Source organism: Ciconia boyciana, chromosome 2 (assembly GCF_034638445.1).
Source record: "Ciconia boyciana chromosome 2, ASM3463844v1, whole genome shotgun sequence".
NCBI classification, from domain to species: domain Eukaryota; kingdom Metazoa; phylum Chordata; class Aves; order Ciconiiformes; family Ciconiidae; genus Ciconia; species Ciconia boyciana.
The window spans coordinates 33,402,632-33,430,415 of NC_132935.1; the positions used below are offsets into that span (position 1 = coordinate 33,402,632).

Genomic DNA, 27,784 nt, shown 5'->3' on the forward strand with positions numbered 1-27,784 from the left:
AATGTTAAAGACGGTCAGAGTTTAAGCCTTTGTGGCTCCCTCCCAGGTAAATTTGTGAGACTCCAGGAGGGACAGTACCTTCCTGGTTCACCTCCAGGGCTTTAGAAGGAAGCTTTCACCTTTTGGGAGATTCGTTATTGCCTGCACTGGAGTTTGTTAGCATTTCTTTTGAATGGTAGAGGCATTGGGTAGCCTTGTCAATGAAAGGATGCTGAACTATGTCTGCTCTGCTGTGGTCTGATAATGTCTTGGCTAAAAAAGAAATATACGAAGGATTTTGACCACTGTGAATGATAAGTAATAAGGAAACAGAAAACTTCTTGAATGATGAAGGTGTACGTCTGCAAGACAGACTGTGGCACGTGCCTTAGCATGCCCTAATGTTTATTTGTTACGCTGTCAGCTAGAGAGCATGTGAAAGAGTTACTCTTCAGCAGAGCCCGCACATGTGAGTGAACACACTCAGGCAGCTTTCTGGAAATGAACCTCTGCAACTGTTACCAAAGGTAGTACCTTCTGGTTCGTCAGATCAACTTTGTGGGGCTCCTGAACGACTTTTCTGGAGACAGTAATGGTCTAACAACCAATGGTCCTGTGATTTCTAGCAGGACTGCGTCTGCAGGCAGAATTTACAGTGTTCCTCTACAGAAACAGAAAACTGGAGAGAATGCCAGCAGAGGCTCTGCACAGAGGCATTTTTAAACTTTTTTTTTTTTTGAGAATGAAGATATTTGAACTGAGGTTGAGCATGACAGTACCTGATATCGCGGTGTTTCTGCCAGATAACTTGAGGTACAGCTTGCATATTCTGAGGAAAAATACGAAATAGAGACCTCTTCAGATGGGCTGAGCTTTCTGTATAGAGCTGCAATGTACTGTTCTCCATTTATTCTTTACTATGGTCTTGTTTTTTTCACTTATAGAATTGACATCTTGGACCTTTATTTATACTTTCAGACTGGTTGACAGAGGCACACTCCATAAGCAGATTTAGAGGCCATAGTGTGACTTTGTCAGAGATCTTCTGCACTTCAGGTCTGAGAACAGGATGTTAAAAAAGGCATGAATCCTGCATGAAATGTCTGTCATTAGCAAAGCTGTCTGCTTCCATTACTTGCATTTGTGTCATTCTTTGAAGTCTTTCCTGAAGAAACACGTGCTGTCTAGCTGACAAAAGCACTGCTGAAACTTACCACAATGTTAAACACTTGTACTCTCCCCTTATTTTGCTCAGCAAATGTATGCTTTTGAAAGCTGAGAAAAAAATAAGGTTATAGTGGAGAAGCAGAAATATGCTGAGCTGACATTAGTTTTGAAAGGAAAGGGAAAACATCCTTAGAGTAGGGTTGTTCTTCCAGTTTTCACAGGAAAACTTGTCTATTAGTTCTGAGGAAAAGCAAAGTATAAATATTCAAAGTAAAATTATTTACCCTGTAGACATGTGGCTAAGCAGGTCCAAGAACTCATTGGAATTTAAATTAGTGTAAGCTTTAAATTACTAAACATCCCTTCTTTCTCCCACTGCGCTGAATGACTGCTTCTGAAGAATACTTTCAGCTGTGTAAGTGGGCAGATCCCATTCTGGCTGACTTGACCAGAATGAACTGAAATGGAAGATTGTATTTTGTAGTCAGTCTCTCAAGGTGTCATCATGTGCTTAAAGTGGTTTTAACTGTGGATACTCTAGATGCCACGATCTACACTTGATGGTCACTATCAAGTAATCCATGTGATTAAGACAATGGGCAAAGCAACACTCTTTTATTTATAATATAGAGCTATTATTAGTGTCTGCTTCTAAGGAACCACATGTGAGGCCCCGTGATGTGATTAATCAGGCATTCCAGCTGCTTTTGAGTGATCCCAGCACTGACAACTGAGAGCAGGAGGAATTCTTCTCCAGTATAGCACAGTTTATGACATCCTGTTATGCAGTCTGAAATGAGCTCCGATGTTCCAGTGAAAGAAAACTAAACACTTTGTGACAGAACGTACATAATCACTAAGAATTTGGCAAGGACACAAGCCAAATCCAGGGCCGTTGATTTGACAGTCTCATGTCTCATCCAACGTCTGCTGTTCTGGTGTGGCTTCTTTCTTAAATTATGAATATGTTCTTGGCCTGGTAGAAGGTACAGATCTTCTGAAGCACGGCTGAATTTGGGGAAAAGCAGAACTGTGCTGCAGTTTCTGATTTTATGGATCAAACCTATACATTCTTCCTTGCCTACCCAGCATTTTAGACAATTGGAATTTTTTTAAAGCTTTTTTATAAAAGAATGACCTCAGGTGTATGCATTCCAGAGCAAAAACTATAGAAAAGCACATGAAATAATCCAAGACTTTCACCTAAAATTATATTCAAACAAGCCTGCTTACAAGGGAAGGAATAGATGACACAGATTACATGTTAAGCAGGACCTAACAAAAGAAATATGCATCACTGGCATTGTGTTTTCCAGGCTTATGTGTACATTCGTGCTATGTTGATTTATAGTATATATGCATGTGTGGTTGTATAGCTGGCCAAAGCATTCATTGCAGATCTCAATTGATCTCAAATCAACTTTTTCATTATTTGACCAGAAGAAACTGATGATTGAGTGACATACAATAAACATTGTATTTATAGGACTGAAAGAAGCTGTTGAGCCAGTGATTCTGCTTCCCTGCTACCTAAAGCAAAAGGGTCATATAGTATTTTTCAGTAGAAGTTGAAGCTATTCATTATTAACTGTCAATGTTATTGGATCACCTTTCCCCATATTAATTTTTTTGGTCTGAAATGCTACAGGGTAATTTTGCTGCAGACAAATTAGGTTAATGTTAATGGCAGTCCTGTTCCTGCCATTCCAAACTCAAACTGAACAGTTCTTCTTAGTCCAGCACATCCTCAGCTTGTCCAACCTTTCTTTGAGATGAGGAGGTGCCAATTTATGCTCTCTAGCAATCCAGTTTTACACCCAGGCTGATTAAATAAACATAACAGTTTCTGTAGGTGGTTGTATTCAAGAAAGCACATTAAAGCTGTAAGATGCAGGAGATAACATGAAAGTGAGGATGCCTGTCTCCCAGAGTAAAGTTGTGAAATCTTGTTCAACAGCAAGCTACCTGAAGAGCCCAGCATTACCTCTAAAGGAAGAAATTAGATCATCACAAATTCTTTTGTGCCCAGCATATATCTTCTTGGTAGTTATAGGAGACTAAAACAAGTGGGAGAGCTCTCACCATACTAATAAAGAAAGGTATTCAGAAGGTATATTGTGATGCCAATCAGCATATTTTCTATTGTTAACAACAGCACATTTCACTTGATGGCTACCACTTTGCATGCTTTTATTACAAAAGTGGCTGAACGAAGAACCAACTCCTTTTTTTTTTCTAATGGAACCACTTCATCATTAATGAAAGTTGTGTTGGGTTTAGTGACATACAGTTCTTAAAGGGAAATATCCACTTTTCACAGTTCTTCCGTCAGGCCCCACATGAAGATACATTCATTTCATTATTCACAGTATCATTTTATTTATTCAGTGTGTAGCATTTCATTATTTTTTTTTCTCATCTTTATTGCACACATAATATATGTAGCATATTGGTCTACATTTTACACGATAAGTACCTGCAGACACTTTGGGTGCAGGACAAGTAGGTAGTGGAAGGAAATGGAGGGAAGGAGTGAGCTAGTAACAAAACTACTGGAAGTCATTTCACAGCCTTTTGCATGTTTTGGTCCACAGCATGGTCATCTGCAATGCAGCCAGAACTGCAAAGCAGACAGCCCCGATGCCTGCCCTTTAAAAAAAAAAAAATCAGTTTCACATATCTTCATGTTATTTATGTATTTATTTTTGAAAAAAAAGAACAGTTTGTCAAACATTTAAGGTTGACAGGCAAGTCGTGTTGTTGCAATGCAGGTAAACGCTGTCATGAGTGACACTGGCTGTGTCACTATGTGCAGCATTAGCCAGGGAATTTGAGAAGACAAGCTCATGAAAAAAAAATGAATGTTGTCAGACAACCCTGAATTTTTTATTATTAAAATCTTGAGTGAATTTAGTGCTCATGAAAGTGAGGGACTAAGCTTCTCCACACATCCCTTTCAATACATCTCAGTTCTGACGTGCAGCACCCTTGCTATTCTAGTTATGGGCCTTGAGCAGAGATTGCTCACCATGTCAGATTGTGGTAGTTTTGTGAAACGGGTAGCTGAAGACTTAGATGAGGCCATTGAACATATTCTTATTTGTGACCCAACTGTGACTTAAGCCCAGGCCCTCAAAGATGATGAGCACTCACAAATTAAGTATATATCCCAAAATACCCCCTTACAGTTAAAATGAAAATTGCTCCGTTGTGTGTTGCAGGTGCTTTGCTCCTACTCACGGAAATTGATAACTCCCATTCTGGTAGGAGGTTACTTTTGTGAGTTGATATTTTGGGGATTTATTCATTGGAGCAATTGCCCTGAAAGAGCCTTCCAGAAAGCTGTGTCTCTGTGTGCTATAGATATATCTTTTTGCAAAATTTCATATTCAAAGTGTGAGTTCTCTGAGCACTTTATCATCCAAGTGGACTCAGTTTCTACTACTAAGCGAACAAGTGTTATTCAGGAGGAATGAGGAGCAAGAGGGGCTGCGTAGCATGGGTGTGGGAGGCTCCAGTCCCTGCAGACACCCCTGGGAAATGGTCATAGGTTCTCCTGGCAAGTCTTGGTTTTACGAGTTCTGCGGTGTAACCGTGAGGAAAATGGACTGCAGTTAAGCAAGGATTAACAGCATTGCCTCTCTTATTCAAGAGAACATCAAATCTAGGTCCCTTATAAGGGAAAGAGTTGAGTAGATGTGTGGGTGGCATTGCAGGGAGCAGCTGTGTGATTGTCCCTGAAGAAGTCACGGCTGGGGGATCGTTGCTGCTGCTGCTGCTTTCACCCTGGAAGAGCAAGCTCTAAGACCCTGCGATGCAGAGGCCCTGGCTCATACATTGTGTGTCTCAATGCAGAGCCTAATCCACTTAGGCAAGCACAGAGTGAAAATATCATTGCCTTTAAGGTGAGAGCCGAAGGCTACAACAAGTCTAAATACCATAGCTCCATCAGAATAAACACTCAAAGCCATCTTGACATCGAAGGTATGGAGTTGAGAGCGGCATTGAGAATGAGATTTTAGGAAGAGTTTATCTCAACTCTTCATGCAGATATAACTGCACTTTAAAAGGATTCTAGTGTCTTTATAATATTTTTGTAATCTTCGGAAGGTTGAGAAACTTTTCTTCTGCCCCGTTTTCTGAGACGTTGTGAATTCTTAGGACATGATTATTTTTCTGCAGTGGCAGGCACATAGCCTAATTACAGTGTCCACCAAACTGGCAAAAGAGAAAGTCATCTACCTGGAATACCTCTGGCAACCTGCCTGTTAAGGAAATAGATACATGGTCCTCTGCATTACTCAGGGAAGTATCTGCAGGAAGGTACTTCAACGTCCTCTTTAGTAATGTCAATAATAAGAGCAAAAGCATAGAAGGACTAAATGAATGGTAGGATATTTTACGTAGTGTATACACGTGCAAATTATTTCACTGTAATCCTGCCCTGAACTGCAACTAAAGCTTCTTCTTCTTACTTCAAATGACGTTTCTCTCCTGGTTTTTAATACATTTATTGGCAGTGCTAGGTTAATGGTTGGACTCAATGATCTTAAAGGTCTTTTCCAACCTAAACAATTCTGTGATTCTATGATTTCAAATGTGCCCAAATTAAAATCCTGCCATAAACTGTAAAGGGATGTTGTAACCTGTTAATTTTTGAGCACTTTGAGAAGACAGTGCTAAGTTTTTAAAATGAAATAAACCAATTGTCCTTGTAAGTCCCCCATTGCTTGGCTGGAGTCCACTACTTGCAGGAGGTGCTGCTTCTAGCACCTGATTTATTATTAGTTTCAGCGGAGTTAGTTACACTGTTTTGCAATTCTGATAGCACCATTAGAAAATTGTGATGTGGCATTAAAATTTTAACGGGCAATGCTCTGTTTGCATTTTGTCCCACTTAGCATCAGATTGCCAGAGATGAGTAAGGAAAGAATATTAAGCATTCATAAAACACTTTCACAAAAGCTAAAATTCCAAGGACTGAAGAACAGACAAGAAGAATGATAAAAAAGATTAAATTTTTAAAAATCAAACTCTGTTCATGTTTTATATATATTATTAGTTTTATTATACTGAAATATTCAACATTTACCAAATTAAGGCTGCATGTTTCTGCTCTGTAGTTGTTAAGTCTGACCTCTGTCAGCACAGAACACTAAAACTGTCCTAGATCTGGTGAGGTTTTGTGAATGTAAATATAATCAAATTCTCAGAAACCATAAATTGTGTTTATACATCAGTATTGAACATTCTTCTACTTTCACTACATTGTTTTCCAGTCTATCAAAATGTCTGGGGACAGTTTGCTTTCTTTATTTGATTATTTTGACTTTCAGAACACTTTTTATTTTATGTAGCATAACAGTATTTTTTTATTATTATTACTGGTTCTAGGTGGGTATGTTTAATACCTGCATAATTTTTAAAATGCTTCCTTACAAAGTGACCATAAATGGATCTTTTACTCTGCAGAATCCTTGATAAAAACATCTCTCACTACCACCAATAGGGATAGAGGGGGCGGAGTGGGTAGACTTTGAAATTTGCTCTTACAAGTGCAAATCCTCAGGCAAAATAAACAATATTATTTCAGATTAAAAAAAATACACAGAGATGATAAGAAAAAATCTAATGTCTGTAGAAGGCTGTGCTTCAGCAAATTATGTATATGTTGGTATGTTTGCTTATTTTTTAAGTTTTCCAGTACCAAAATGCATGTTTAAATGATTGCATTTGACAAAGGAAAGACAAGGAAAAATGGTGCAGCATCTTTAATTTATCAGTTTACATGAGATGCAGGCAATAGCCTGTGGGTACCAGATTGTGATTTTTCTACTCAAGTACATTCTCATGTTTTACTGATGAGCTATATGCCAGACCCTTGTGTTCTGTATAGTAAGAGTTTCATGGAACATCTGCTTCAATTGCCCTATCTCTTGTTTTGTTTTGTCACTAAACTCACTTATGATACAGAAGCACTGACTATAAAAGAAGCTACTTTAATTCAATAGCATATCAAGAAGGTAGATTCTCTAATGCTTGTAATACAGCTATTTATGTCTAATGCTTTCCATTGCACCAAAAGTGGTATGTCAATTGACACGATATTCTGTCATACTTCATAGGATACATAGTTTTCTGACCTACTGATATGTTTTTTAACTATAAAAGCTGCATATGCATATATGTATGTATATCTGTGTGCAGCTGTAGACAGAATGCCATACAGGGAGGTGTATCTGCAAGTGTATGTACAAGACATTGATGAAAAAACACATGTAATTACCGGAAGAGTAACATTTTCCCCATTCCCAAAGTCATGTACCACAACAGAAGCTAACAGAGAAAGCAAGTCAATAAGGTGAGAATAGCTTTGACTTGTTACTAACTGTGTGCTTTAGCATTTACATAGTAAATGGCACTGGATGCCTTGTGTGTATTTAAACTGGAAGGATAAAATGGTTTACAAGGACAGAAGACATTATATGGGAAGTTAAACCAACATATGTCGCCCTTTGTCAGTTTACTAAATATTTTTTCTTGTCCCATTTGATAGTCTTGGCTATTCAGTGTCTGTGAAAGGAGTATTAGGATTTAAGAGTTGCAGTTTCACTTTAAATTGCTGTATAGTGGTCAAACTTGGCTGAAAAAAATGTTCATTAACTATAAGAAAATGCAATGATAAATAGTTTTTTAAACCTGAAACTGTGTCTACAGGACATGACCCCTGCAATATTCTCTCACTGTTTCACATAATAAATGTAGGAAGGAAAAAAAGGGAGGAGCTTTATAAAAAAGGACAAATAGGATAAACAACCTTCCCACAAACCTTTCTTATATCCTTTCTCATATTTTTGGTCTGAACAAATGCTGAGTATTATGGTGTTGTGACTGATCATTTTTAAGGCTCTAATCTGTTTGGTTTTTTTTTTTTCCCCCCTTAATTTTAATCTCACCTGTGCTGGCATCCACCCTGAAAATGCTGTTGGGAACAAAGAAACTATGAGCAGAGGCTGAAACCGTCTTTAGTTTCAGTGTCATTATTACTGAGAGGATGTGTGGCTTAATTTTATTTTTTTTTTTTTTTTTTAGAAATACGGTTTATCATTGTATGTGAATTGCCATTGACAAGGCTGGTAATTAGCCTCATATTATTTTCAGCATAGTTCACATCCACACATCACAGGACAGAAAATGGGAGCCTTAGACAAACAGAATCCTTGTAGAAGATCATTAGGAATCCCACTGTGATATGCCACGTGCAACCTCCTTGATTCAAATTAGTCATCTGCATTGTTCTATATTTTAGACTGCAGGAGGTTTCAACTTATTTTACAAAACCACAATTGTTATACATTTACGGTCAGAGTAACAAGTAATGTTCTGCACTCTCAGAAGACACCAAAGATATTTTAATATGTACTCATTATACAGCTCTGCCTGCAACACTATTTAGAGTTTCATCAGTGTCTAGGTAACAAAGCTGTATTTTCTCAGCTTTTTACAACTGAGCTGTAAACATGAACTCTCCGTTAAACACAGCACTGTATAGAAAGTATTATCTAGGACTCAGGGTTTTGATTTTCCTTTTTTTTTAACTAAAAAGAGAACTTTGATGATACACACCTTTGAAATGAATGTATCCTTTTCCTGATTTTTGTGTGTGTAGCCGTAATATAGGCTCAAACACTGCTAAACCCACTGTAGTTTAGCTGATAAATTATAAGAGCAAAAATGCTGTTTGTCACAGTCCCAATTTACTGTGAAGTCAAATATGTACCTTTAAAATAGAGTTTACAGCAGAGTTATAAAATGGTCCTTTATGATGGCTATTTGATCCCATTCATGTCTTTATGCAAAATCTTTGCTGGTATTGCTGATGGCAATATGTATATTTTTAACAAATATACCTCCTCCGACTAATATGTCTCAACAATTTACATTCTTTATTCCTTGCTGATATTTACTGGTGCAAATCCATCTATTTCAGCAGACGATTTACTCCAACAGAGTATTTAGTCCCACTCAGTATCCTGTCATGCAACTCACTAACCTCACAAATACTTGGGTCTGCACTATGTATGCTGTAGATGCAAATAATCCAAACCTAAACTTGTTCTTGGTAGGGGCAGGGGCCCTTCAAAAGATCCTAGCGTGAGAAGGGTATATTTGATTTTTATTTTCTAGGAAGTTGACAGAATTTTAATGTTCTTAAAATAGATGGTTTTTATGTTTTATGTTTTTGGATACAAATCCACATACACTGAAGAATTATTCATATGAATTCTCATTCCTTTGTGCAGAAAATCAGGAATCTGATATATTACTTCAAGAGTACATAACACAGCATCAGAGAAAGAATTCAAGGGTAGTGAACAGCTCAGGGGACCAGTAATAGAATATGAAGCCTAGGTTGTTGGTTCAAATCTAATCCAGGTTGGAAGTAACAGCAATTATTGCCATCTAATGTCTTTTCAGTTATCTGTATGAAATGAGTTTGTGGTCTCAGTGTAGTTTCTAAAGGACAGGTGTTGAGATCACAGCTGACACTGTTGTTGGCAGACTCAGTGTAGGGACCAAAGTCCGAACGGGTCTGTAGATTGAACTGCTCTTTGGTGTCGGGGCAAAACTCAAGCATTTCAGCAGGAGGATGTGTCAGCCACTCAGTTTTTACAACCTGTTCTATCAATGAAAAGTATTTCAATCTTCAGGCTCTTCCCCAGGAATCCTCTCAAGGTCCAACAACTTTTTTCAGTTAAACAATAAAGGTGAAATGACTCCCATAACACCCATATTAAAAATTAGCACCCTGAAGCACAAGAAGACAGACATAAAAGGAGCCGTCACAATAGTTTTAATTCGCTTGCTGAAACTCATCTGTTTAAATTTATTCACGTGTTTCACAATAGAATAATTCCTTTAATGGCTTGCAAATCTCTCCTGCACACTGTGCCATGACATGCACATACAACATGGCATGTTTCGCAAATCACTGATTGTAGTAGTATTGTGGATATCATTTGTTCCCTTCTACTTGCGAGAGCACTAGGAGAAATTTTTACTAGCTAGGGATACCACTCAGATGACCCCCTTGATGTGATCATTCACGCCACTTGTATTACAAAGCGCTCTCCTCTCTCATCCTGTTTGGGTATGTTAGATCAGAAAGTATGTGCAGAACAACTCAGTGGTGACTGTTTGCTAGACATGGCTTTGCTGGTGTTAGGTGTCCCAAAGGATCTGCAGAATCCCCCATACAATTCTTGCTACTACAGTGAGCTGCTGAATAATGTGTAGGTTGCAGAGCTGCACCCTGGGTCAAATCTTCTCCAATTTAAATTCATGTGCAAAATCCTGTGGATAAACGCTACGATCTGAGAAAAAATGCCACAAAGACATGTAAAAAACATCCATTTTTATGTATCATCCAGTTAGAAAAATGAGAGTTCTGAAAAATCATATTATTTATGGACCTTCCCAAGGGTAACCATGCTATAAAGGGACTGGGACTTTTATATAATAAACACAAATCAGTGTGCTTAAGGCAACTAACTGGCAATTATGTACAGTTTTGATTATGGGAATTTACATTTCCACAAAGGAATACAATTACAAAGAAAGTAACTTTTTTTTTAATGTTAGCCTTGTACTTTTTGACCTGGGTTTCAATTTAGTGGAGATCCAGGAAATTTTGATCAACGTAGATACATATATAAATGTTTGTATAATAAGTATCTGGCAGGCAACAACACTTCTACTGAGGATTTTCTGGATCTGGATTCCACATGATACTAATTACTAGGTAGTAAAGCCAGTAGAGAAGAAAGAAGTCCAAAGAGAAAAGCTACCATATTTTTCCTACTACAGGTGATAGATATTATTTGCCCCATTATTTTTTTATATTATTTATGGATCACTCTGAGTGACATATGTGAGTTTAATGTATTCATGTAAGGTATTATATACATGGGGAGAAAGAAAGAAAACATTTGGGTCTAATTCTTACATATTTTTATCATGAAAATTGAATCTAAAGAGACTTGAAAAGTAAAAGGAAAATAAAGGAAAGAAGGAAAGGAAAAAACCCAAAAGCAATAATAGAAAAGAGAAAGAGTGATATTGTTAATAAATGAAGGATTAGGAGACTCAAACAAAAGGAGACTTTAATATATGATAGAGAAGAAAGAAATGGAACGACTTTTAAATTTAATAGACAGTTCATAAATTAAAAAATCTGTCATATAGTATTAAAAATCACACTTAGCATTTCACTGAGTAATATATTACTAATTTATGTTATGATATATGATTCACTGTAGTGCTAATAATTTATATTTTGTGTAGAATTCTAAGTCTAGATTTCCAGCTTTAGTAAGCCTCAGAGTTTTGTCTGGCTTTCCTGCCTCTGGGTTTCACGTAGTGATCAGACATTTCTGAAAGAAGCATGAACCATGTGTGAGAGAATTACAGCAAATGGGCAGGAGAGTTCCTTGTTTAACACAGCATTTGAGGTCACAACTATATTGCTGGGTTCACCAAATTATTACTGAGTAGTTATTTGTAAGGATAGGAGAGCCCTGTAAATTCTCAGCGCTTATACACTCTGAAGCATTTTATCTTTAAATTTCTAAAGCTCTGAGCAGGATTTTAGCCACAAGACTGTGGCTGGCATAATAAGACTCTTAGCTAAACTCCCACACAACACTTTGAAAAGGTAGAGACTAAGGTGTGGGGGTTTTTTTGTTTTGTTTAAAAAAACCCCAAAGAGCTGGAAAATGTCCTGTGCTTGCAAGACCAGCTTAATCTTTCTCACTTCCTAAATCACTCTCCCTGTTTCCCCTGAGGTCTCCACCAAAAACCTGGCTTCAACTTTTCTTCCAAACTTGTCTTTCCGTTTCTGCCTTACCTGCTCCCCTCAACACCTCTCTCCGTTTCAGGCATGTCTGACACAGAGATCGGGCTGGGGGTGAGAAGCTAGCCTGAATGAGAACTCCTTCCTTCAATCTGAATTGCTGCTGCACTACATACTGTTCCCCTTTCCCTGTCTAGTAGTGCAAGCAGTTACAATCCCCTCTTATTCCACATTCTCTCCTATGGGTCATTGGTATCCAATAACCCAGGGATCAGTAACCATCACCTTTAAGATAAAACGCTGCCCAACTCACAACTCTTACATGGTTCCTCAGTCATAGTGGTCATCTGTGTCAGAGAGTACAGATCCTTAGTTTAGTATAGTGTATGCCTGTGTTTCTAAAGAGAAATGGCATTTACAGCTAGAAACTAGCAAAAAAACCCCACACTGAAAGAGTTTGTTAGGGAAGTTGAAATTCTTCTCATAATCAGAAGCAACACAGTGCATAAGTGGGCAGTGTGTTTGAAGGGCAGAGAATAGACCATTCTAGAAAAATGGGCAATTAAATGGAAATTTTTTTTGACTCAGTATAATGTGATTGAGGAGAGACTGATTAGAGGTACACAGTGAGGAATCTCATAATCACAGCAGGATGAGGGAACCCTGTTATCCCCACCACAGCTCAACCTCAGGATAGCAATAGAGGCTGTTCCACAGCTGCTAGGGAGGAACCCAGCCAACAGAGAAACCCTTGAGCTGTCAATAAATCCAGACATCACTGCTGCTGCTATTGGAAAGAGATACACCAGAGGTTGTCATCTGGGTACTGCAACTGCCAAACTTGACTGCCTTTAGCCACAGCTGTTGACTTTGTTGCTGCAAGACTATTGAGTAGGAAGAAGAGTAAAAACAGTGCCAGCACAGCGGGGAGGCAGCTACCAAGTTAATGTTCAAGTGGTATCCTGGCAGTTCTCAATTTGCTTTGTAATTGTTTTGCTCGGTGGGAAAATAGATGCACCAATAAAAGTTTAATTTATAACTGTAACTTTAAGTGCGTGCATGCAGTATGGTAGTTGTGCATTTGTAGATTTATAATGAGTGACAACTGGATGTCTGTGTTACAGAGTACTCAACACATGGAAAAGCAAATATTATCTCAATAAAGGTCTTTTGTCTGTTTTAAGTGGTTAATCAAACTCCATAACCACAGCTCATACTTTTGCTGGATATCATTAAGAGGAGAAATAAGAGAATGACAAAGAAAAGGAATGACATCTTGGCTGGGCAAAGTGCTAGCAAATGTCTGGTTTACGCCTTTTTTCTTTTTTTTTTCTTTTTTTTTTTTTTTACTATTTAGCAGGACAAGGCATTATTTGAAAGCCAAGATGGGAATGTTTTGAAATGTTGCCACATCTTTTTGGTATGATGTAAAACACAGGGTGTAAGATTGCAAGGGTTCCTATTGTTCAGTGAGACCAGTCCTTTGTTATACTTGTCATTTTGATGGTTTACTTTAATTTGGAGGCAATTTATATGTGTATCTTCTAGCACCAACTTTTTTCTTCACCTTAAACAGTTTATTTCACTCCTTGACATTTATCCTCTCGGTCTGTTTATAGAAGGCACCCATACCCCTTCCCTCTTGTCCCTTGTAGCTGTTTCCCATTTCTCCCTTCCACTAGTAGGTTTCATTCTACTTCATTCTAATATGCCACAGTCCTCAAAGCTCAATCTGCTGTACAGAAATTTTGTTGGTATAGATATTTTTGTTAATATTGAGGAAAAAACCTTGTACCCCCAAGTGAGCATAGCTTATAAAATAGGATCCCTATTCCCCTAATCACTTCAGCTCCTGCTATGTGTAGCTGTTACAATTTAAATTAATCTTTTCTTAACATGGGTTATTAGAGCCATGCACAGTATTCCACATGAGAAGACACAATTACTTAAACAATAGTAAGAATGTTTCCTTGTTTTGATTAGAAATACATCTACTTCTGCCCACTTTCACAGACAGAATTCTGGTCTTTACATGGCTTTTCCTGAATTTCTAGGTGTTTTTCTTCATAACTGCATCACTCCATGGCTTACAGAGTGATGGCTCCTCTGATAAAGTAATCTTGTAAGACTTAGTCTAGACAGGGCACAATAGTGCAAATCTGAAGGAAAAAAGCTAGAAGAAAAATGCCTTTCTAAGACCTTTGAATCTCTTGTTTATCCTGAATTCCACTGCAGTATCTTCTCCCAAAGCCTCTTCTTAAGAGGCAGATAGCCGAAGTACTGCCAGCAAGACATTCTTTGTTTATATGCCACACTTCCTGGCCAGCCTACCCATATCAGTTCCCTGGCTGAGTCATCTCATGGCCAGCTATTTTGGACTTTTAGCCTTTAAATATCTCCCAGATGTCCTCAGCAGGTACAAAGCAGCTCAGTAAGAAGAGTACTGACCTTCAGTAATAAAGGTAGTATTACTGAAGTATTGTCCAGAATTGGCTTTTACGTTTTTCAATACCAGGTATGGAACAATTGCTGTAGTGTTCACTTTCCAAACAGTGAAAAATAAATAATAATGAAAAATCACTATAGAGTTTTATATATATATATATATATATATATATATATACAGAGCTCTTTTATGCACATATAAAGATCTTCTTTTGCATATCCTAAGTGAGAATTAGTGTGGGAAGAGCTTTTCAGTGGAAATAAACTATAACTTCAGGAAGCACACCAGTTTAAAAGCTCCTGGTGAAAGAGAAGGTTGTTGGAAGTTGAAAACTATTAGCAGAAGAGGCAAGGCAGAATGAAGGAAAAGAGATTCCAAGGGACTGTAAGAAAATTTGGAATGTGAATTTTTCTGTGGTATTCCCTTGATGCTGAAATTACTTAACTCAGCTAGATGTCCTCATCCATTTTTGGGATATAAACACCTTTCTTGATGGACTGACTGATGGACCAACTTCTCTTCCACTTCTTATAATGCAAATGTAAGGAAGGGGGATAGAACATATATAACAATAACTTAATAGATCTGTAGTGAGAAGTCTGGAATGGACCCTGAAGCTAAAGAGGTCAAGGTAGGACAGGAGACAATATGATGAGCATAAATTTTGATTTTTTGGACCAAGATAAAAGTCCAGAATCTGCAGGAGAAAAGCAAGAATGGACATGGTCAAAGCACCTGCACCTATTAAAGTTATATGAGGAGAAAAGTAATATTGTCAAAACAGACAGAGAGGGTTTGATGAACACTAAAGGGGTTAAATTTGTCCATGCTTAACTTTAATGGTTATTTTAAGTTGTGACTCGACACCCACAGGAAGAGAAGAAAAGGGGAAAAAACCCAAAGGAACAACTTATTTGAGCTAGCATAACATTAGGCTTTGTATTGAAATATAATGCAAACATATCTAAATGTGTGCTTTAGAACAGGTGTACTGGCCTCTAGTAAAATGATATAATACACACTCATGCAGAAAAGTAAATAAAAATTTAGCTTTGTTTAAAATAGACTGAGGGTCTTTTAAAAATTGTTTTAAAATGCCAGTTCATACCTACAATATATAGGGAAGTATGCATAATACCTACAGACCAATTTTAAATTTCTGCAGAATTTTTCCCTTTTACTTTGGACAGGAAAGAGGAAAGATATGTGACTGAGATTTCTTACTTTCAGAAATCCTGACGACTACGTGTTGGAATTTTGAGTATCCTCAGTGCTGTTTCAGTTGTGAACTTGAATGCTTTGAAATATTAGAGTGGAGTGTATCTTTTTGTGCTTACGTTGGAAATCTGAAACCCTCATTATTTCTGCATTTGTTAAAATACAACTCTCTGTTCAACATACAGACAAAGCAAAAGGCTTTGATAAAACCTGATCTACATTCAGAGATCTGCTATGATCTCAGCTTTTCTAAAGTGGCACATTGCAAAAGGCACAGTACTAGTAGAAAGTACTAAAAGAGGCTACTTTTAACAGCTTCTCTTTACTTTTTCTTGCCAGCAGTGTTTTCATTTACATACCTGAATCATGTCATTATTGTTGCCTTTGCTCTGTCTCTTTCTGGCACTTCAGTGGCTTATCACCTTTTCTTTTTTTTTAATAAACAGTGTGCTCTGTACATCTCTTGTGTTGATTTCTTGAATTAATATTCATGATTATTCTTTTCAAGCCACAAGATCCTCTGTTGATGTTTGCTTTGCAATACTCTATCAAACATACTTTTACAAAATAAAAGGTCTTCTTCCTTTCAGAAGCTTAGGTTGGAATGTAGACAGTTATCTTCCACATGGCATGTAATATGATCCTGGTTTTATTATCTAGATAGATACAGTTTTCTTGCTCTCCTAAGTTTTGCTATCTATATTTTTAAAGAAACACTGCATCATCCCTATCTAAAGTGATCCACAAAGCAAGCTCACTGGTCAAAAACACGTGTATGTGCTGGTTTTTTAATATGTTTTTCTGCATTGCATTTCATTATTATTTTTGCTGAATTTTTCTGTTTAGAATGAAAAATGCCACAAATGGAGTGCTAAGTTTTAAGTACAGTAAGCAGTGAACATTTCTTTTTTAAAGGGTTCTCATCTATACATTTCCAACAGAAATGAAACACAAAAGCAAAGGTCCTTTTAAAGATATAACTAGAAGAGATTACTATTTCCTAATTCTCCTTCCCCTCTCAAAAAGAAAAAAACCTATACCATATATTTTTCATTCTCAGAATTTCATTCTCTGTTTTTCTGTACTATGGCTCTTCTTGTTTTGTGTTACTTCCTATACAGGACTTTGTTGCCCTTCTCTAAAATGGTAATAGCAATAATTAAACAACCATCAATGTACATTTGCATCTCACAAATACTCTTCCACCTCAATCACAAGAGTCTTTTGACTCACTGATAATTAGCCAGTGCATCCATCACAGTTCCTTTTTTCTTTCTTTTCTTTTTTTCAGTCAGCTGGTCCATCTGTCAAACAGAGCACTAATATGACTTTACAGCAGCAGCCATCTTCCCTTTTTATGCATAAGACTACCACCTTTTTATGCATAAGACTACTACCTCCTTTGAAAGGCTTCTACTTGTTTCAAGTTAAGCTGAGCATAAAACTCAATTTCTACCTACAGTTACTCAATGTATATTAAAAAAAAAAAACAAATTAAAAAAGCCATTTTTTTTCATTTCCTTTAGTCTGCATTTACTTGCCTACTTGCATGTAGACTGTGAACTTTTGGTGCCATAAGTTTTCCCTTGACTGTTTGAACGTGGTGAACAGCAACACTTACAGAGAAGACAGAGCTTCCTGCCATATGAATGTGAAAGAAAGGAGGCTTTTATGCACTGGTTATGTTCCAGAGATAAAAACAAAACGGGCTTCCTCTTTTTATATTCCCTGCCCTGATCCCCGGCTCCATCACCTCCCCTACATATACCTCCCCATGCCATTAGGCCCTGTCTCCTAGCAACATATGGCCCCTTACCAGAGATTTATCTGACTGCTGCCTGTATGCAATCAGGCTGTCAGTCATTTAAGAGAGAAAGTGATTGAGCTCTGTCCTGGATGCATATATTTGCGGCATTTAGACTCTGTGCATAGGTATGATGAGAGGCTATGCAGCAATGTGGGTTTGGAATATACTCAGAGCAAAACCTCACTAGGCGAACACTGTTCTAAGTAAAACAGAAGAGGTGCTTTTGAATTTGTGTCCATCGGGAAAAATCCTTTCTACCTCTACTTTATCTGTGGTACTGACTTTACGACTGTCTTACTTACAAAAAGGGTAAGTTCTATTTTACTTTTAAAACTAAAGTTTCCCATGAAGCTGCTTAAGCTGAGTCATTAATTGGTTCCCTGGCATGTTAGCATCCCCACTCACTCTGAATCAGATCACGAGGGCGTGCTGACAAAATGCGCATCCCACCTTCGTTATCTATAGTGGTAAAGCACAAACATGCACCCTACACTGAAGTAATGCTTGTTGGATACTTGCATTTGCAATAAAAGGCAGTCTTTGTCACAAGCAAGAGCAACATGACTTTGACTCCTAGGCCACAATTTCCAAATGGCCAGTGACTGACAGTGTTTCTGAAAATGAAAAATACTTGGTAGGGGATATTTCTAACACCTAATGTTAGACATTAGTGTTGTTCATACTTTAGCTGCCCCTTAAAAGTCAATAGAGAGAGGTAGGATTTAAGACCTATAGCTAGAAGCCTTCTGCAGTGACTGCAGGCAACATAGACGCCTACCTATATTGGGGTATGTGTCATTAGGTGACTTTTCAGTCTCATGTGTTTCCTTCCCTGGGAGAAAAATGGTCTAGATACAGCAGCTATTTTATGGCACACTGCAAAGATAAATCTTGATGCTGAGATCCTGTTGTGAGCACTGTCCAATTAATACATCTTAAACTGGGCAAGGGACAGGTGTGTAAACCAAACAGGCAAAAAGATGAAGCACGAAAAAGGCCACTGTGGGAAGTCCTAGCTTTGGACTCCCTACATCTGATCTGGTTCTGTCTGAAGAATCCCAGTGAAAGACTCACATTTCAAGGCTGCTGCTTGAAACGCTGACCACAACCCACCCTTGGCTTTCTCAGCCCTGGGCTTTCATCAGGATTCCTTCAGCTACCTTGAAGGGAGATTTAGGCATATGTTCAAGAGGGCAGTGCGAATTTCAGACTGTATAATCTATACTTCAGATAACCTGCACCCATTTAATATTGCTTGAAATTAAATCCTTAGATAACCTGCACCTTTCTGGAACCCATACAAAATGAGGGGCAGTGGCACCAGGGAAACAGAGATTTTGGGATAAACTTTTCCTTATGTTATCCACACTTGTGCGTTAACCTGCAATGCTGCTTAATCACACGATTATTTTTCAGAAGAACATTCATAGATTAACATATATGAAAATGTGTTGCCTTTCAGGCACGTGGATGTAGACCTGACTCTCTCCACTGAGTCTGCAGAGAGAGTTGGGCAGTCTTGGGTAATGAGCACTTGGAATTACTCATCCCTTTGTTGTTGTAGTACAGCAATCGAGGGCACCCTCAGCAAATTTGTAGATGACCCAAGCTGAGTGGTGCGGTTGACACGCCTGAGGGATGGGAAGCCATCCAGAGGGACCTGGACAAGCTGGAGAAGTGGGCCCATGTGAACCTCATGAGGTTCAGCAAGGCCAAGTGCAAGGTCCTGCGCCTGGGTTGGGGCAACCCCCAGTATCAATACAGGCTGGGGGATGAAGGGATTGAGAGCAGCCCTGCTGAGAAGGACTTGGGGGTACTGGTGGATGAAAAGCTGGACATGAGCCAACAATGTGTGCTCACAGCCCAGAAGGCCAGCTATATCCTGGGCTGCATCAAAAGAAGAGTGGCCAGCAGGTCGAGGGAGGTGATTCTGCCTCTCTACTCTGCTCTGGTGAGACCCCACCTGGCGTACTGCATCCAGCTCTGGAGCCATCACTACAAGAAAGACATGGAGCTGTTGGAGTGGGTCCAGAGGAGGGTCACAAAAATGATCAGAGGGATGGAACACCTCTCCTATGAGGACAGGCTGAGAGAGTTGGGGTTGTTCAGCCTGGAGAAGAGGAGGCTCTGAGGATACCTTATTGTGGCCTTTCAGTACTTAAAGGGAGCTTATAAGAAAGATGGGGACAGACTTTTAGCAGGGTCTGTTGCAATAGGACAAGGAGTAATGGTTTTAAACTAAACCAGGGTAGATTTAGCCTAGATATAAGGAAGACATTTTTTACAATGAGGGTGGTGAAACTCTGGAACAGGTTGCCCAGAGAGGTGGTAGATGCCCCATCCCTGGAAACATTCAAGGTGAGGTTGGACGGGGCTCTGAGCAACCTGATCTAGTTGAAGATGTCCATGCTCATTGCAGTGGGGTTGAACTAGATGATCTTTAAAGGTCCCTTCCAACCCAAACTATTCTATGACTCTATGATTCTATAATTAGTGCCTAAACCAGTGCCCACTGAACTCAACAGAAAGACTCTTACTGACTTCAGCAGGTATGGGATCAGGCCACTTATGGAACAGTTCCAGTTTGGTACCCAGCCAAGTGGATAAAGCCACTTATTCTTTCTGTTAATACAGTGCTTAGTCCTTAGTAATGTGGGCACAGTGATTAAAAAAAATAAAGTTCTTCAGAGACTGTACTTCTGGAAATTATATATTTATATGTAGTTCCAAGCAATTAAGTGAATACATCAGCATCGGGCATCTGAATTTGCCAGTCGGTCAAGATTCTTGACTTTTCTTCCATGTCCAAAAGTGAAATCTCTAGTTGTTCGTGGGAATACTCAAGTTAACTAAAAAATGAACTGAACACATTTCACTTAACAGCAAGCGAAACAACCATTTCTGATCCGCTGCATTCCAGCGTTTGGTTCCTCAGTCATTTCATGCAGACTTCTGGTAACAATTAATACTACCATAAAAAGAAAATAACAGGGAGAAACATGCACACAAATTGAAAGCAGATATCTGAATGTTGTTGTCCCACAAATTTAGATCAACCGCATGTCTGCCTGGAAACTTGTAACTAGCATTCATGACTGATGTTATAATATAAAGTGTGGTAGAGAAATGACAGTGGAGCCTGTTTGTACTTTCTGGAATTAATATATATGTGCAGATAATTAAAAGAACAATAAAAATACACAAGATGAACATACACAGGGGGAAGGTTTAAACATCATCCAAACATGTCATATGGTATGGGCCTTAGGGAAATAAAGGCTTACAGGATACTGGCAGACAGTCCTGCTGCTGGTACCAGAATTTAGCAGTTTCACTGGTTGAAAATAAATCCTTTTAGTTAATCCGGCTCTGTGGGTGGAATTACACACACCACTCCCATTATTGTTAGACAGGAGTGCAGGCTGAATTCCCATGAACTTTGCTGAAAATGTAACTTGCAGTCTTCCCTATGCAAAGCTTTATTTATTAGAAATGCTTTTTAACGTGTCATGGTGAAATCTTATCATGGTAACATCAGATGTCGCTGATATTAGGGGGTGCACATTTCACCCTTGATGTGTACCTGCAACTCTTATTAGCATGGCAGGGCATTTATTATGCATATCAAGAAGGGAATATGTGAGATTGTGAATTCTTTCACCCAGTGTGTTCCAGAGAGTAAAATTTTAGCGGCCAAATGTTGACACCTGGCATAGTGAAGAGTTTGCTGCAGACAGCCAAGGTTATTGAATGGGAATGTGGCTGCACTGTAAGCCTTCCCTTCACCATCTGGTTCTTTCTGGAATATGGAATATATATCACAATTACATGAATAAATGAAAAGATATGCAAGTTAACTGAAATGTATGTGTTTCTCTGCTTTTCTGCACAATGAAACAGCCATCTGGGAATCAGCATGTCTCACGTTTCAAGCACAAATCAAAGCAAGCAGCAATTCACTCCGTGACGTGTGCTTCATAGAAAACTGGACTTCATTATCATGGAGTTAATCACTTTGGAGTCTTTTTTTCAGGGTTCCCCCCCCCCCCGCCATGGATACAAAACAAATCTACGTGGAAATATACGGAGAGTACCCTTATTAAAATTGCATTTGGAACACAGTGTGGTTAAAAAATAAGAAAAAAAGAAAATAGAAGCACATTTGTTTGCACTCTCACCTCTCAGATCCAAGCTCAGAGGTGGGTCTATAGAGAGGGGAAAAATAATTGCAAGATGGATATATTCTTTTTTTCCCTCCCCTTCTTCACCCCAGTTTGTTTTATATGCATATTTTCCTTTTCCACATCTATGCAGCTCTATTGGCTAATGGAATGGGTGACACGGATCCAAAGCGTATGCTGTTGCCCAGCAAAACTTAATGGAAAGTGGATGGAGTGGGGGGAGCACGCTGAGAGCCAGAGTGTCTGCCAAGAAAACAACGTCCGACCTTCCACCATCCACTGGCATATGGGATATTTGAAGCCAGACCCCCCCCCCGCCCCAAGGTTTTCCTTTCTCTTCTGTGGAAGGTGGGTGCAAATCCTTGCAATAGAAGACAGTGGAGATTTGCTGGGGGAAAACTCTTCTGGGGCTAATCTGGAGGAAGGGGATGCTAAGACTCACTGGAATTAAAAGGCATGGTGTCTGCAGCTACACTGGGTGTGAATCTGGGTATGTACGTTAACTGCCATTGCATCCAAAGGCAGAGAATATGTCTGATAGACAAGTCATGATAGCGCTTTGGGAAAAGCAGCTTTAGAACAATGGATTACTGTAGTTTCATTTTATATATGTCATTTTGTAGCCTTTCTGGAATGAAAAGCTGTCTCTATTAAAAAAACCCAAAAAATATAATTGCTGGAAGACGTTCAGACACATTTGCCCCTTGTCCAAACTTCATTAATCTCCCCGAACACAAGAGTTGACTAATTTTGTGGGCTTTTAGCCAAGCTCTTAAAAAATAAAATTTAAGAGTAAATATTGACGATTCCTTCCTATGCTTGTTCCCCAAATAATCCTGTTCTAAAAAAAATTAAGTTTTTTATACGAAGTGATCTTAAAGAATGCACCTTTTTTTATTCCTGGCAAAAGTGACTAAATATGTAAATTCCTTCTTTACAAGGAAAAGACTGGTTCTGTAGTGGCTGCATATTGGGAAGCGCTTATATGCATTTGCAGCATAATGCAGGAATGAAGGAACAAGTGTCTTTCTAGAAAAGAACAAGCCTGCAAATCTCTCCGTGCTACATTGTTTAACCTGCAAATGGTCCTGCAGAGTCATAGCAGGTTGCCATCGATCTGGGACCAAAAAAACCTTCAGCTTTCAGTCCTCCAATTTTTGATGTGTTGAGCACCCTCAAGACCCACAGAAAACAATGACAATGTGGCATTTGATGGTGTGGGATCAGACCCTTGAGGGGAGCTGAGAATCATCATCCCCCCATGATTCTAAACTCTTAGCAAGCAGCAGAGATGGAAAAATAGCTAAAACCAGAGCTCACTTGAACCCCTGTTGTCTGAAGTCTCTTCGTGAATATTGGAAGAAAATCTGCTTTGAATATGTTCTCCCTACTTCAGTTGTCTAAAAAAAAATCAGGGTCAAAGAAAGGGCACAGTAAATTCTGAATATCTGAAGATGTGGAGCTGATGTATATCCACTAAATGCTAACATAATTAAGACATGACATCATCCTTCAAGCATTATGGGTGCTGTATCTTGTATTGTAAATCCTTATCTAGCTTATAATGGTCTGCTGAGGGCTTAGTTATTTTTCCTCTCCGCACCTCAGATATGTGTATTAAAAATTATAAAAATCAAATTGACTTCATAATTGATTTTTTATGGACGTTATTTGTTTTGCCATGAATATTTCATAAACAAATTTTTCCTAAAGTATAGCATTATAAGATGTGCAACTGAGAGACAGATAGCAGTGGTAGCATATGAGTCTATATGAAATCAATGTTATCCTTAAATTTAAATTCATTGTTAATATGTTGCATTTTTCCATTAATTTTTTTCTCTTTCTTGTTTTAAAATCAAAAGGGAATGTGCCATTGTCTTCACTTAGAACAGGAATAGATGTATTATACCTTTAGCATTTTTCTGTTATAGTTACCTTTTTGATTCATTTAAAAAGTGGCAATGAAAGAAATGGTCCAGAATCTGTAACACTTTCTCCCATGTAAAAATCTTTATTCTCATGAATCATTCCACTGGGGTCATTGCATAAAGAGGAGTTTCAAGACAGAGCCTACTTTTCTCAGCTATGTGAATTCTGACTTTATCAAGCTCACATGTGGTGCAGCCGAGGCGATGAAAAAGTGGCTGAGAAGATGAGGAGGGTGGAGGGTGGAGTTTCCCACAGCACAGGATTTCTGGGGACAGAGAGGAGAGAAAATGAATATGAAAAGCCAAATGTTATTAAACATAGGGCTCTTCTCGGGGCCTGATTGCTCCAAGCCTAGTGGCAAGGCCCTCCCTACTGCAAGCAGGGGGTGCATGAGAAACTCCTTTTGAAGATGATGCGAGCAGATCCTGTGCAGTGGGGACACTTGCCCACTGCTGAGGTCTCTGCTTTGAAACAAAGCCTGTGTCTCTTTGCACTTCTGTGGAGGAGACGGGCGGTATCGGCTTAGGGGTTGGGCTCCCCATGGGCAGGGCACTTCCAATGGCTTTTGCCACCTTACTTTGGCCATCTAGAAATTAAGCTTTTGCTCTCAATTAGCTGTTTGGCCCCCTTATATAGTCAACGAAACACCTCCAGAGGGAGTTCATTGCAACCTATATAGTAAGTGGAGTTTGGAAAGGCCTGTCTCTTAATTGACAGAGGGGTCTAGGCAGCTGGTTTAGGACTAAGGCTTTTGAGATTGAATTTGGGTGAGATGAGTGGCACCCAGAGCTAAATCCTCAGCATTAACATCACCATTAACTGAACATAATCTGTGAGCAACTTGTAACACCCTTCAGTGAGATTTTTCTTCTGCCTAGTGCCCTGAGTTATGCCGTCACAGGCTCAGATAAAGCAGGGCAAGCCCACTGGGTGAGAACAGCATTACCACCCGAGGATTAGCTGTGTAACAGCAGACAGCAGAGAGCTGTTAACCTTTTGCTTTGGTAGGTATTAAGAAAGAGGGTAACAAGAATTTTCCATCACTAAGGACGTATCAGGCAGCATTAGCAATGGATAATTTGAGGGGTTAAGAAGTCTGCCCTGCGGGAATTTTTTAAAAAAGTTAATCTTTTATAAAGATTGAAAGTTTCACAGGCACAAAGTTTGCCTCAGAGAGATTTAGTTCTTTTAGCCTCTGATCTTGATACTTGCCAAAGGACAAACTAAATGTGAATTTGCATCATGCCTCCACATGTGTTTCACATATTTTACATGTGGCGTCTAAATGGCTCCTGTGACCTTAGTGTGTGGATCACACGTTTTTCACATATGCTTTGTGAGGTTCACATCTGTTTGAAACATTGTTTCTGACAGTAGAAATCATTATTGTTTTACAGCAGGCTCTAATAATTTAATTCAAGCAGCAGAACTTGAGAAGACGCAGAATGTTTTCAGTTTTGGTTTAGATTTTGTGTTGAGTGCTACCCATTATAATTGCATACTGGAGGAGAGATTCACAGCCCTGGCCAGAGTTTCCAATTAGGGCGATCAAGATTTTTTTGTCAACATGCTTTTTTTCCAGCAAATACGCTGACTTGTCAATGTTGGTTTTTTTGCAGAAAGGTGCCTGATCCAACTATCATTGTGTTCTGAAGGGTTTTCTGGGTCTCTGGTTGAATTTCTGCTCAAAGCTAGGAAGCCAGTGGTCCGCAGGCGGGTAATCACACAGGGTTTGGAGAATCTGGGCTTAATTTTTTATTCTGTAAGATTTAGAGCACAGCTTGAACATGGCTCTTCCATTAACCCTTGTGAGTGCCCTAATGTCTCGGGCTGTGCAGCTAGTTTTTATATGCCTCAGTAAATTATTTCTACAAACTGGAAAATGTCCTGCAGAAGGAACTTGAAAATGGGAGAGGCTCTGACCACGTCGGTAGCTTGATTGTTAGGACAAGGATGTAGGAGACTTTTGCAAAAGTCCTTGATGCACTGCACGTTTAATTATCAATACAAGCAGAATTTCTCCAGTGGAAGAGATTGAACACAATCCATTCTGCTACTGGATGGACAGGGCTCTTACTAGACCTATCAGATATGTTCGTACAAGTGCTTAATCTAAATGAGACTGACCAAAAATTTGAAACGTGGGTTCTCATGCACCATTTCTGAATAGCTGCAGAGTGAACAGATATGTCCTGTAGTGACAATCCCAAAATCACCTGCAAAATGGGACCCAGCTTTCTGGGTCACTACTTACTGCAAGCCTGGTAACATTATTAGAGGCATGGTCAGAGTGCTGGCTCAGAGTACGAAGGACTACCTATTCACCTGACAAGTTAATGCACTGCTCAGCTTGCTTGCACCAGCTAGTCACAGGCAGTATGTCAGGCAGCCACATTTGGGCTAACCCATGGCCAGTTCTTTCATAGCTACTGCACACATCACCGGTTTCTCAGTTTTACCAAAACTGGCCTATGGTAAAAACTACAATGAGAACAGAAAACATTTCTAGGACCTAAAATACATGTGGGATGGAAAATATTTTTTTCTCAGTCAAAAAATCTGTCCTGAAGCATTCACAGATGCAACCTTCCTGCACTTCATTGTTAGAGCTTCCAGGTACCCAGGGGATAAAACTATACTAGAATTGTCTATGTTGAGGGCACCCAGACACTGTGGAGATGTTTGAATTTATCTGTGATTCTGTACTCCATCAAGTGAGCAATTCCTGTCAGCTACTGAATTTATTCCCCCTGCTCTGTCCCATCTATTTCTATATGTGGTCCCTCAAAGAGTTCAGTCAAACACCTGTCTCCTTGATTGTTATAAGAAGCTTGCTTTAAATTGCAAGATATTTTCAACCTCATGTAATTCTCTTTATGGCTGATAAAATATTTTTGTTTAATTTCATGTTTAATTCGTAAAAGATAACCCTTGTGCTACAGGTTCACAGGAAAAAAGGCACTCAGCCCTGTATTGTCGTGCTGCAGTTGCAGACCTACAGGTGATGGACCTCATCCTCCTGGAGGAGGAGGTTGTCCCACTATGTTTGCAAAGACATAGGAGCAGTTGAGATTATTGCACTTACAGAAAGGGGCTTGGTATGGATGCAGAAGTGGTTATAGTACACTTGCATGAAAAAATACATGTTTTGAGTCTGAGCAGGGTCTGAATGACCCTTTGGACAGAGAATTAGTCAGTATTTAGAAGTCAGAAGTTGAGCTTTCTATTTATTAGCACTTCCAGTGCTCTGACATCCTCTGCTAATGATACTAGAAAGCTTTTTTATTCTGTTTTTCAGTGAGGACAAAAGGAACCCATAAAGGTAAAGTGCTATGGTCAAGACGGCAGAAGGTGAGTTTATCCTTGGCAGGACAGAATTCAGTATGTGGGCTCTATTTCTAACTGTGAGTTCTTTGCAAGTTGTGCTATGAAAAAAATCTCAGTTACTTTAAGTATTGCGCCCTGGTGTTATGTATTTTCACCTAACTGTTTATTAGATAGCCTTCTGAGTGAATCCCTCTTATTTATGCATTGGTTTTTGCTTTTTCCTTCCAAAACAATCATACCCTTTCCTGGGAGGGCAGAGGGTCCTAAATACAATGGTTCAGCTAGTTGGGGAGGGAGGCATCATGTAAAGGAAAGGTCATGAAGGGGGATCCCTGCTGCTCATTCACCCTACTTGATGGCATATGTCTTCACAGCAGATTTATAGGGGTTGCAAGAAAGGGCTGAGTTTGACAAAGGAACAGGGTCAAGGAAAAAATTATTAGATCCCCCCTCCCCAGGAGGGAACTGCTGCTGTATCACATAAGCCGCAGTGACACATTTGAGTCTGGGGGTGGGGGAGGGTTTTCCATCTCTCAGTCCATCACATATCCCTTGCACATGGCCTGTTTACTCAAGCTTTTCACAGGCATGCAGGATTTGGCTCAAAAAGAATGAACTTGAGCCAGAGAGAGGACCCCTGAAAATATAACATTAAGCATAAGAAGCTATGATTCTCCTTTCCTTTCCTTGATGTATACATGCAAAGCTCATTAATGCTAATGATAGTCTAGGAACAAATGAGCCATGTTGTACTGCGGCTGCTTTATCCCATAGGCAGGAATGTGGCACCACTCACCCAACAAGTTACCTAACGCAGAGTTGGCCTCATGTTGAAAGAGTTTTGAAGCTGTAGGCAGTTAAATACATAGCCTGCC

At 39.1% G+C, this 27,784-nt stretch overlaps 1 long non-coding RNA gene across 1 annotated transcript in view; it reads left to right on the forward strand.

The window, feature by feature from the left end:
* LOC140647565 (uncharacterized) overlaps positions 1–27,784 on the forward strand; it is an 82,541-nt gene that overhangs the window by 18,917 nt on the left and 35,840 nt on the right. Inside the window, exons 2-3 of the long non-coding RNA XR_012040843.1 lie at positions 21,784–21,998; positions 26,881–26,933. This is a non-coding gene — a long non-coding RNA (uncharacterized lncRNA). The remainder of the gene's footprint in view (positions 1–21,783; positions 21,999–26,880; positions 26,934–27,784) is intronic.